Genomic DNA, 12,038 nt, shown 5'->3' on the forward strand with positions numbered 1-12,038 from the left:
TTATGTGGAGGATGTAAAAAATATTTGATTTATAAGGAGCATTGAGACGTTGCACTTCATGAATTTATGAAATTGCTTCTTCCAATTATTGATAAACATGCACCTGTTAAGAAACGAACTGTTAAGGCTCCATGGATTGATGAGGAATTGAAAAACTGCATGGTTGAAAGAGATTGGGGAAAGGATGGCTGTAATAAGTCTGGCTGTAAATCTAACAGGCTAAATACTGCAAATTGAAAAATGATGTGACTAAATTCAACAAAAAGAAGAAACTGTATTATAAAGCCAAGATCAATGATATAAAGAATGATGGGGAAAAAAACTTGAGTACATCAAATACAATTTTGGGCAGAATCAGATGGCTTATTATTCATAAAACCATTTGATGTTGCCAACTATTTTAATGATTACTTCATTGGCAAAGTGGGTACACTTAGCAGGAAATACCAACAGCGAAATCACATTCATGCATAAAAAAAAAACATAATGAAAGAAAAGTTAGAAAAAGTTAGAATTTTGTAAAGTTAGTGTGGGAGAGGTGGAAAAGGTATTGTTATCAATCAATAATAACAAACCTGGCATTGAGAACTTAGATGGAAAGCTACTGAGGATGGTAGTTGACTCTATAGCCACTCATATCGGTCATATATTTAATCTGAGCCTAGAGGAAAGTATTTGTCCTCAGGCCTGGAGGGAAGCCAAAGTCATTCCGCTACCCAAGAGTGGTAAGTTACTGGTTCTAACAGCAGACCTGCCAGCTCTTAGCAAACTGTTGGTAAAAATTGTGTTTGACCAAATGCTATTTCTCTGTAAACAAATTAACAACAGACTTTCAGCATGCTTATAGAGAAGGGCACTCAACATGTATTGCACTGACACAAATGGCTGATGATTCGTTGAAATAAATTGATAATAAGAAGTTTGTGGGAGCTGTACTGTTAGATTTCATTGCCGCCTTTGATATTATTGACCATAACCTGTTGTTGAGAAAACCTATGTGTTATGGTTTTTCAACCTCTGCCAAATAATGGATTCAGAGCTATCTATCTAACAGAACTCAGAGGGTTTTCTTTAATGGAAGCTTCTCTAATGTCAAACATGTAAAGTGTGGTGTACAGCAGGGCAGCTCTCTAGGCCCTCTACTATTTTCTATTTTTACCAATGACCTGCCACTGACATTAAACAAAGCATGTGTGTCCATGTATGCTGATGATTCAACCATATATGAGTCAGCAACTACAGCTAGTGAAGTCATTGAAACTCTTGACAAAGTTCTAGACCTCAGCTGGATCTGGTAATGAATGGTGTGGCTGTTGAACAAGTTGAGGAGACTAAATTACTTGGTGTTACCTTAGATTGTAAACTGTCATGGTCAAAGTATATAGATTCAATGGTTGTAAGAATGGGGAGAGGTCTGTCCGTAATAAAGAGATGCTCTGCTTTTTTAACACCACAGTCCACAAAGCAAGTCCTGCAGGCTCTAGTTTTATCTTGACTATTGTCCAGTCATATGGTCAAGTGCTGCAAATAAAGACCTAGTTAAGCTCAGTGGTGGAAAAGCTACCCAATTTTCATACTTGAGTAACAGTAAAGATACCTTAATATAAAATTCCTCAAGTAAAAGTGAAAGTCACCCAGTAAAATACTACTTGATTAAAAGTCTAAAAGTATTTTGTTTTAATTATACTTAAGTATCAAAAGTAAAAGTATAAATCATTTCACATTCCTTATATTAAGCAAATCAGACCGCACAATTTTCTTGTTTTTTTAAATTTATGGATAGCCAGGGGCACACTCCAACACTCAGACATCATTTACAAATGAAGCATGTGTGTTTAGTGAGTCCACCAGATCAGAGGCAGTAGGGATGACCACAGATGTGCTCTTGATAAGTATGTGAATTAGACCACATTTTCCTGTCCTGCTCAGCATTCAAAATGTAACGAGTACTTGTGGGTGTCAGGGAAAATATAGTAAAAAGTACAATATATTATTTTGGAATTGAATGAAGTAAAAGTAAAAGTTGTAAAAATGTAAATAGTAAGGTAAAGTACAGATACACCAAATACTTTAAAGTACTACTTAAGTAGTACTTTATTTTTTTTTAACTTAAGTACTTCACACCATTGGTTAAGCTGCAGCAGGCACAGAACAGAGCGGAACGTCTTGCTCTTCATTGTAATGAACTATGCATGCCAGTCTCTCTTAGCTAAGAGTTGAGGAATAAGAAATATGAATGTGTTGGAAATTCCAAATGGTTTGCATAGTCAACTTACACACAACACTGACACACACACTTACCCCACCAGACCCCCTGGTGGGGTCTTTTCACAGTCCCCAGATCCAGAACAAAAGGTAAACTCCCATCTCACATAGTGCAAGTGTATAGCAAACATGGTTTCAAAAAACAAATACAGCAACATCTCACTGCACAACACCTCTCCCCCATGTGACCTACTTGTTGTGTGTATGTACTGACATGTATGTGTAACTGATAGATGCACCCACACTACATGTTAATGTTTTTAAATTCATGTCAATTGTAAAGTATTTTGTCTGTAATGTCATTTTTCATTGTCGGACGCCAGTAAAACTAGCTGTCGCCATTGGCGTTGGCTAATGGGGATCCTAATAATCATTATACATTTTTTTATCATCATTTGTTGCTGCTAGTATGTTCTTTATTTTACTCATATTATTACTTATCCTGATACCTAGTCACTTTACCCTGCCTTCCTCTACATATCAACCTCAACTACACTACATGACCAAAAGTATGGGGACACCTGCTCATCGAACATCTCATTCCAAAATCATGGGCATTAATATGGAGTTGGTCCCCGCTTTGCTGCTATAATTGCCTCCACTCTTCTGGGAAAGCTTTCCACCAGATGTTGGAACATTGCTGTGGAGACTTGCTTCCATTCATCCACAAGAGCATTAGTGAGGTTGGGCACTGGTGTTGGGCGATTAGGCCTGGCTGGCAGTCAGCGTTCCAATTCATCCCAAAGGTGTTTGATGGGGTTGAGGTCAGGGCTCTGTGCAGGCCAGTCAAGTTCTTCCACACTGATCTCAATAAACCATTTCTGTATGGACCTCGTTTTGTGCACAGGGGCATTGTCATGTTGAAACAGGAAAAGGCCTTCCCCAAACTGTTTCCACAAAGTTGGAAGCACAGAATCATCTAGAATGCCATTGTATAATGTAGAGTTAAGATTTCCCTTCCCTGGATCCAAGGTGCCTAGCCCGAACCATGAAAAACAACCCCAGACCATTATTCCTCATCCACCAAACTTTACAGTTGGCACTATGCATTGGGGCAGGTAGCGTTCTCCCAAACCCAGATTTGTCTATCACAGATGGTGAAGCGTGATTCATCGCTCCTGAGAACGCGTTTCCACTGCTCCAGAATCCAATGGCGGCAAGCTTTACACCACGCCAGTCGACGCTTGGAATTGCGCATGGGGATCTTAGGCTTGTGTGCGGCTGCTCAGTTCTTGTGCTGACATTGCTTCCAGAGGAAGTTCGGAACTAGGTAGTGAGTGTTGCAACTGAGGATAGACGTTTTTTACGCGCTATGCACTTTAGCACTCGGTGGTCCCGTTCTGTGAGCTTGTGTAGCCTACCACTTCGCGGCTGAGCCATTGTTGCTCCTAGACATTTCCACTTCACAATAACAGCATTTGCAGTTGACCGGGGCAGCTCTAGCAGGGCAGAAATTTGACTTACTGACTTGTTGGAAAGGTGGCATCGTATGACGGTGCCACGTTGAAAGTCAGAGCTAACTCACTTAGGCCATTCTACTGCCAACGTTTGTCTATGGAGATTGCATGGCGGTGTGCTCGATTTTATACACCTGTCAGCAACGGGTGTGGCTGAAATAGCCGAATCCACTAATTAGAAGCGGTGTCAACATACTTTTGTATATATAGTGTATCTCATACCTCTGCACATTGATCTGGTACTGGTACTCACTGAACATAACTCCATTCTTGTGTATTCTATTTTATTCCTCTGGTGTTACTATTTTTTCAATGGGAAGGGCTCGTAAGCAAGCATTTCACGGTAAAGTATACACTAGTTGTATTCAGCATTTCACGGTAAAGTATACACTAGTTGTATTCAGCATTTCACGGTAAAGTATACACTAGTTGTATTCAGCATTTCACGGTAAAGTATACACTAGTTGTATTCAGCATTTCACGGTAAAGTATACACTAGTTGTATTCAGCATTTCACGGTAAAGTATACACTAGTTGTATTCGGCATTTCACGGTAAAGTATACACTAGTTGTATTCGGCATTTCACGGTAAAGTATACACTAGTTGTATTCGGCATTTCACGGTAAAGTATACACTAGTTGTATTCGGCATTTCACGGTAAAGTATACACTAGTTGTATTCGGCATTTCACGGTAAAGTATACACTAGTTGTATTCGGCATTTCACGGTAAAGTATACACTAGTTGTATTCCGCATTTCACGGTAAAGTATACACTAGTTGTATTCGGCATTTCACGGTAAAGTATACACTAGTTGTATTCGGCATTTCACGGTAAAGTATACACTAGTTGTATTCGGCATTTCACGGTAAAGTATACACTAGTTGTATTCGGCATTTCACGGTAAAGTATACACTAGTTGTATTCGGCATTTCACGGTAAAGTATACACTAGTTGTATTCGGCATTTCACGGTAAAGTATACACTAGTTGTATTCGGCATTTCACGGTAAAGTATACACTAGTTGTATTCGGCATTTCACGGTAAAGTATACACTAGTTGTATTCGGCATTTCACGGTAAAGTATACACTAGTTGTATTCAGCATTTCACGGTAAAGTATACACTAGTTGTATTCAGCATTTCACGGTAAAGTATACACTAGTTGTATTCCGCATTTCACGGTAAAGTATACACTAGTTGTATTCAGCATTTCACGGTAAAGTATACACTAGTTGTATTCGGCATTTCACGGTAAAGTATACACTAGTTGTATTCGGCATTTCACGGTAAAGTATACACTAGTTGTATTCGGCATTTCACGGTAAAGTATACACTAGTTGTATTCGGCATTTCACGGTAAAGTATACACTAGTTGTATTCGGCATTTCACGGTAAAGTATACACTAGTTGTATTCGGCATTTCACGGTAAAGTATACACTAGTTGTATTCAGCATTTCACGGTAAAGTATACACTAGTTGTATTTGGCATTTCACGGTAAAGTATACACTAGTTGTATTCGGCATTTCACGGTAAAGTATACACTAGTTGTATTCAGCATTTCACGGTAAAGTATACACTAGTTGTATTCGGCATTTCACGGTAAAGTATACACTAGTTGTATTCGGCATTTCACGGTAAAGTATACACTAGTTGTATTCGGCATTTCACGGTAAAGTATACACTAGTTGTATTCGGCATTTCACGGTAAAGTATACACTAGTTGTATTCGGCATTTCACGGTAAAGTATACACTAGTTGTATTCGGCATTTCACGGTAAAGTATACACTAGTTGTATTCGGCATTTCACGGTAAAGTATACACTAGTTGTATTCGGCATTTCACGGTAAAGTATACACTAGTTGTATTCGGCATTTCACGGTAAAGTATACACTAGTTGTATTCGGCATTTCACGGTAAAGTATACACTAGTTGTATTCGGCATTTCACGGTAAAGTATACACTAGTTGTATTCGGCATTTCACGGTAAAGTATACACTAGTTGTATTCGGCATTTCACGGTAAAGTATACACTAGTTGTATTCGGCATTTCACGGTAAAGTATACACTAGTTGTATTCGGCATTTCACGGTAAAGTATACACTAGTTGTATTCGGCATTTCACGGTAAAGTATACACTAGTTGTATTCGGCATTTCACGGTAAAGTATACACTAGTTGTATTCGGCATTTCACGGTAAAGTATACACTAGTTGTATTCGGCATTTCACGGTAAAGTATACACTAGTTGTATTCGGCATTTCACGGTAAAGTATACACTAGTTGTATTCGGCATTTCACGGTAAAGTATACACTAGTTGTATTCAGCATTTCACGGTAAAGTATACACTAGTTGTATTCGGCATTTCACGGTAAAGTATACACTAGTTGTATTCGGCATTTCACGGTAAAGTATACACTAGTTGTATTCGGCATTTCACGGTAAAGTATACACTAGTTGTATTCGGCATTTCACGGTAAAGTATACACTAGTTGTATTCGGCATTTCACGGTAAAGTATACACTAGTTGTATTCAGCATTTCACGGTAAAGTATACACTAGTTGTATTCGGCATTTCACGGTAAAGTATACACTAGTTGTATTCAGCATTTCACGGTAAAGTATACACTAGTTGTATTCAGCATTTCACGGTAAAGTATACACTAGTTGTATTCGGCATTTCACGGTAAAGTATACACTAGTTGTATTCGGCATTTCACGGTAAAGTATACACTAGTTGTATTCGGCATTTCACGGTAAAGTATACACTAGTTGTATTCGGCATTTCACGGTAAAGTATACACTAGTTGTATTCGGCATTTCACGGTAAAGTATACACTAGTTGTATTCGGCATTTCACGGTAAAGTATACACTAGTTGTATTCGGCATTTCACGGTAAAGTATACACTAGTTGTATTCGGCATTTCACGGTAAAGTATACACTAGTTGTATTCGGCATTTCACGGTAAAGTATACACTAGTTGTATTCGGCATTTCACGGTAAAGTATACACTAGTTGTATTCGGCATTTCACGGTAAAGTATACACTAGTTGTATTCGGCATTTCACGGTAAAGTATACACTAGTTGTATTCAGCATTTCACGGTAAAGTATACACTAGTTGTATTCGGCATTTCACGGTAAAGTATACACTAGTTGTATTCAGCATTTCACGGTAAAGTATACACTAGTTGTATTCGGCGCATGTGACAAATAACATTGTCTTCATGTATTTTATTATGTGTTCTGACTATCTTGGTAAAATAATGTTATTGTATCATTTATGTATTCGGAAGTGTCAGATAGCGATTTACATTTTTTTTTAAATATACTCTGAACATTAGGTACCCTTAAAGGGATACCTCAGGATACTTCCCCAGAGTCAGATTAACTCATGGATACCATTTTTTATTTCTCTGCGTGCGGTTTGAAGGAAGTTGCTAACTCTTGTTAGCAGTGGCTCGGGAAACTTCCTCTAACTTCCTTCATAATCGACATAGATTATTTCCACAAATTCTGACTCTGGGTAAATAGATTCAGGGCCATAATCCCGAAGTATCCCTTTTAGTTGAGGACCTTAATGTGTCATGAAAATAAGAATTCACTACAAAACATTTCTGAGATCTGGAATGTGAAAACTTTGATGCTCAATATGTCAGAACTATGCTTTGCGCCAGGGTGAACGGGAAGATTTTAATTTACCGGCCATTTGAGAAATTTACCGAGCCATATGCATTGGGTGCATAACCCATTAGGGTGTCCACCCACGGTGCTCAGAATGACCAAAATCACATTAGGTTAGGTTATGGTAATGCATAACAGAACATGCAACTCATGTAATGAAGCAGCCAATAACACGTATTTTTCAAACATTTGCCAAAATGCAATTCGCGGGAGAACACCTGATAGCGGTTCCATATGTGACAAAATGTTATAAACTTAGAAAGAGGGGGAATCTAAAGATCCAACAAATAGGATGGGTTGCTAAAATTCCTAGGATTTTGTCTTTGGCTTCTGGACAACGAAAGAAAGGTGATGAAAACCAATAGAACAGGAGAGAAATAGCATAGTGGTGGGTCCAATAGGGAAAGTACATGGAAATAAATTTGCCAAAATTATATAATTACTCCTGTCTATACAGAAATAAATAAAATCTTCAAAATACTTCACCAAAAAGCATGATTTAGCCACAGAGGAATCGAGGATCATTAGCCTCTTTTAAAAAATTGCAAATCACAAGTTCATAGGCCTATGCCTATTTGGGAATTGTTGGCCCTTTTATTTTCACATTTTTCAATTCCCCATTTTACGTATGCCACCAGTAGTAAATGTACCGTTAATGGTAAATGACGGGATTATCATTCTCGGAGTGGAAACGTTTTTGGCAGAGTTCACAACCTGCTACATTTGTGAGAAACACGTTTTGGTTCATTTCATAACCATCATTTATGAGATTTGTACATTTTTTCCATTGTCTTTTGTTTGGAGTGCTCCATGTGAGCAGTGTGTGGTTTCTCTGTCCTGATAATGTTGAGGGAGCGTGCGCGGCTGAGCAGTCATAGAAGTACCTGGCCGCCTGAGCACGCATAGAAGTACCTGGCCGCCTGGGCACGCATAGAAGTACCTGGCCGCCTGGGCACGCATAGAAGTACCTGGCCGCCTGGGCACGCATAGAAGTACCTGGCCGCCTGGGCACGCATAGAAGTACCTGGCCGCCTGGGCACGCATAGAAGTACCTGGCCGCCTGGGCACGCATAGAAGTACCTGGCCGCCTGGGCACGCATAGAAGTACCTGGCCTGCTGTGCGGAAATGTAGGAAAGTGTTTTTTTAACATCCATTGCGAATGACAATATATTAAAACTATAGTTCCTCACAGTAAACTATTTGAAAAATATTTACAACAATCTCCCCCTCGATAATCCCCAATCATCTGTGTGAAAGAGCAATGGAAGTTATAGGTCTACTGTTGCATTGACCTATAGCCTATGAGTTTCATGCGCTCATTTCTTTAGCTGCCAATGGATCACGATGTATTAATGTGTTCGTATGGCAGAGGCTGGTGATCTCACAGCTGACTTTTAACTTTACAATTTTCATAATTTTAATTCAGATTTTTATGATTAACCACGTGACAATGATTTTGAGAGATGAAAACATTAAATGAAACTGTTCCACAAAAACGTGCATATGAAAAACATAACTGGCACGCAGATCGATGGTAGGATACATTAGATTCCCCAAACTTGAAACTTACGCGCTGCATCTGAAGTCTTTATAAAATAATTGCCTCCACATTTCCATGGTCGGATTTTGTCTATAGTCTACTTTGAAGCAAGGTAAGACATGCATCATAATATGAAATAAAACATTCAGGTTTCAAACAATTAAATACTGTATGTTTTCAAAATGCATACTGCCTCCAGCTCATTGTAAAGTGGTGGGTGACTCGCTGATAGATAGCCTGTTGCCTGCACTTCAATTGTGAATAGGAGGCGCGCTTCAATTACCAGTGGAGAAATAAAAATAGTAGCTATTTTTAGTCGTGCACCAACATTGTTTTTAACATTGCATTTAGAATTGTTGCTCAATGAATGGGCTCATAAAAACACATGTTTTAGTCCAGCAGAAACCAACTGAGGAGCTGCAGGAGAAATCCCACAAAAAAAGGCTCTGTATATGCTGTGTGTGCCTGTGATAGCAGTGTGAGATAAATAAGATACATGATGACTAACGAAATTCCACTACACTATGCAAATGAACCTACCAGTCAAAAGTTTGGACACACCTACTAATTCAAGGGTTTTTCTTTCTTTACTATTTTCTACATTGTAGAAACCTATGAAATAGCACATATGTAATCATGTAGTAACCAAAAAAGTATTAAACAAATCAAAATATATTTTATATTTGAGATTCTTCAAAGTAGCCACCCTTTGCCTTGATCACAGCTTTGCACACTCTTGGCATTTTCTCAAGCAGCTTCATGAAAAAGTATTTTCCAACAGTCTTGAAGGAATTACCACATATGCTGAGCACTTGTTGGCTACTTTTCCTTCACTCTGTGGTCCAACTCATCGCAAACCATCTCAATTGGGTTGAGGTCAGGTGATTGTGGAGGCCAGGTCATCTGATGCGGCACTCCATCACTCTCCTTCTTGGTCAAATAGCCCTTACACAGCCTGGAGGTGTGTTGGGTCATTGTCCTGTTGAAAAACAAATTATAGTCCCACTAAGCACAAACCAGATGGTGTATCGCTGCAGAATGCTGTGGTAGCCATGCCGGTTAAGTGTGCATTGAATTCTAAATAAATCAGTGTCACCAGCAAAGCACCCCTACACCATCACACCTCTTCCTCCATGCATCATGGTGGGAACCACACATGCGGTGATCATTTGGACTGATCAGACCAAAGGAGAGATTTCCACCGGTCTAAAGTCCATTACTTGTGTTTCTTGGCCCAAGCAAGTCTCTTCTTATTATTGGGGATCTTTAGTAGTGGTTTCTTTGCAGCAATTAGACCATGAAGGCCTGATTCTGCAGTCTCCTCTGAACAGTTGATGTTGAGATGTGTCTGTTACTTGAACTCTGTGAAGCATTTATTTGGGCGGCAATTTCTGAGGCTGGTAACTCTAATGAACTTATCCTCTGCAGCATAGGTAACTCTGGGTCTTCCTTTCCTGTGGCGGTCCTCATGAGAGCCAGTTTCATCATATGGCTTGATGGTTCTTGCGACTGCACTTGAAGAAACTTAAAGTTCTTGAAATTTACCAGATTGACTGACCTTCATGTCTTAAAGTAATGATGGAATGTTGTTTCTCTTTGCTTATTTGAGCTGTTCTTACCAGAATATGGACCTGGTCTTTTACCACATAGAGCTTCTATCTTCTATATACAGTTGAAATCTGAAGTTTACATACACCTTAGCCAAATACATTTAAACTCAGTTTTTCACAATTCCTGACATAAAATCCCAGTAAAAATTCCCTGTGTTAGGTCAGTTAGGATCACCACTTTATTTTAAGAATGTGAAATGTCAGAATAATAGCAGAGAGAATTATTTATTTCAGCTTTTATTTCTTTCATCATATTCCCAGTGTAAAGTTTACATGCTACCAAATACTAATTGAGTGTATTGCCTTTAAATTGTTTAACTTGGGTCAAACGTTTCAGGTAGCCTTCCACAAGCTTCCCACAATAAGTTTGATGAATTTTGGCCCATTCCTCCTGACAGAGCTGGTGAAACTGAGTCAGGTTTCTAGGCCTCCTTGCTCGCACATGCTTTTTCAGTTCTGCCCACAGATTTTCTATGGGATTGAGGTTAGAGCTTTGTGAAGGCCACTCCAATACCTTGACTTTGTTGTCCTTAAGCCATTTTGCCACAACTTTGGAAGTATGTTTGGGGTCATTGTCCATTTTGAAGAACCATATTTCTGAAGTCTAGGCACAGTCAACTTAGTGTATGTAAACTTCTGACCCACTGGAATTGTGTGACACAGTGAATTATAAGTGAAATAATCTGTCTATAAACAATTGTTGGAAAAATTACTTGTGTCATGCACAAAGCAGATGTCCTAATCGACTTGCCAAAACTATAGTTTGTTAACAAGAAATTTGTGGAGTGGTTGAAAAACGAGTTTTAATGACTCCAACCTAAGTGTATGTAAACTTCCGACTTCAACTGTATGTTCTTTTATGGTAACCATTTGAGAACATCTAGGCCTAATAGACAGAAAGTCTATCTATTCACTATAATGTAACTACAAGTAAGGCCTGCGGGCATTAGGTGAAGAAGTGGATGAGATCTCTCTTCCTCCAGTCCTTCTAGGCCTAGCCTACTTGATAAGAGCTGCTCTTACTCAATACGTCATAAATCACACCATATGACAGCTTAATTACTGTAAACACAGAGAGATTCAGCCTTTTCAGTCAAGTTTTGATCAACAGGCGCATCTCAAAAGGCAGCAGAAGCACACAGGCTTTTATGTTCATTGTAGGTAGGGCTGCTCGGGAAATCCACCCGACCACAAAAATGCAGAGGAAATTATGTGTCAATGTTAAATCACACCGATATGTTGATGACTAGAATGACTAATTCTCTGTGATGGCTTCATAAAACAAACCAGAGCCAAGAACAAATAGGAAACATGAGAATTGGCCTATTTTGTTTAAACGAATAGACTTCTATATTACTCCTTTTTCAGTAAGTCATCTTAATTTATAATCACCATCCCAGCCCCGCCTCCTGCCCCTACTCTTATAGGCTAACCCTTGCCCTCCACATCGGCACACGCTGAAACAGGTTTTTTGAAGA

The sequence above is a fragment of the Salvelinus namaycush genome, chromosome 18, assembly GCF_016432855.1.
Source record: "Salvelinus namaycush isolate Seneca chromosome 18, SaNama_1.0, whole genome shotgun sequence".
NCBI classification, from domain to species: Eukaryota; Metazoa; Chordata; class Actinopteri; order Salmoniformes; family Salmonidae; genus Salvelinus; species Salvelinus namaycush.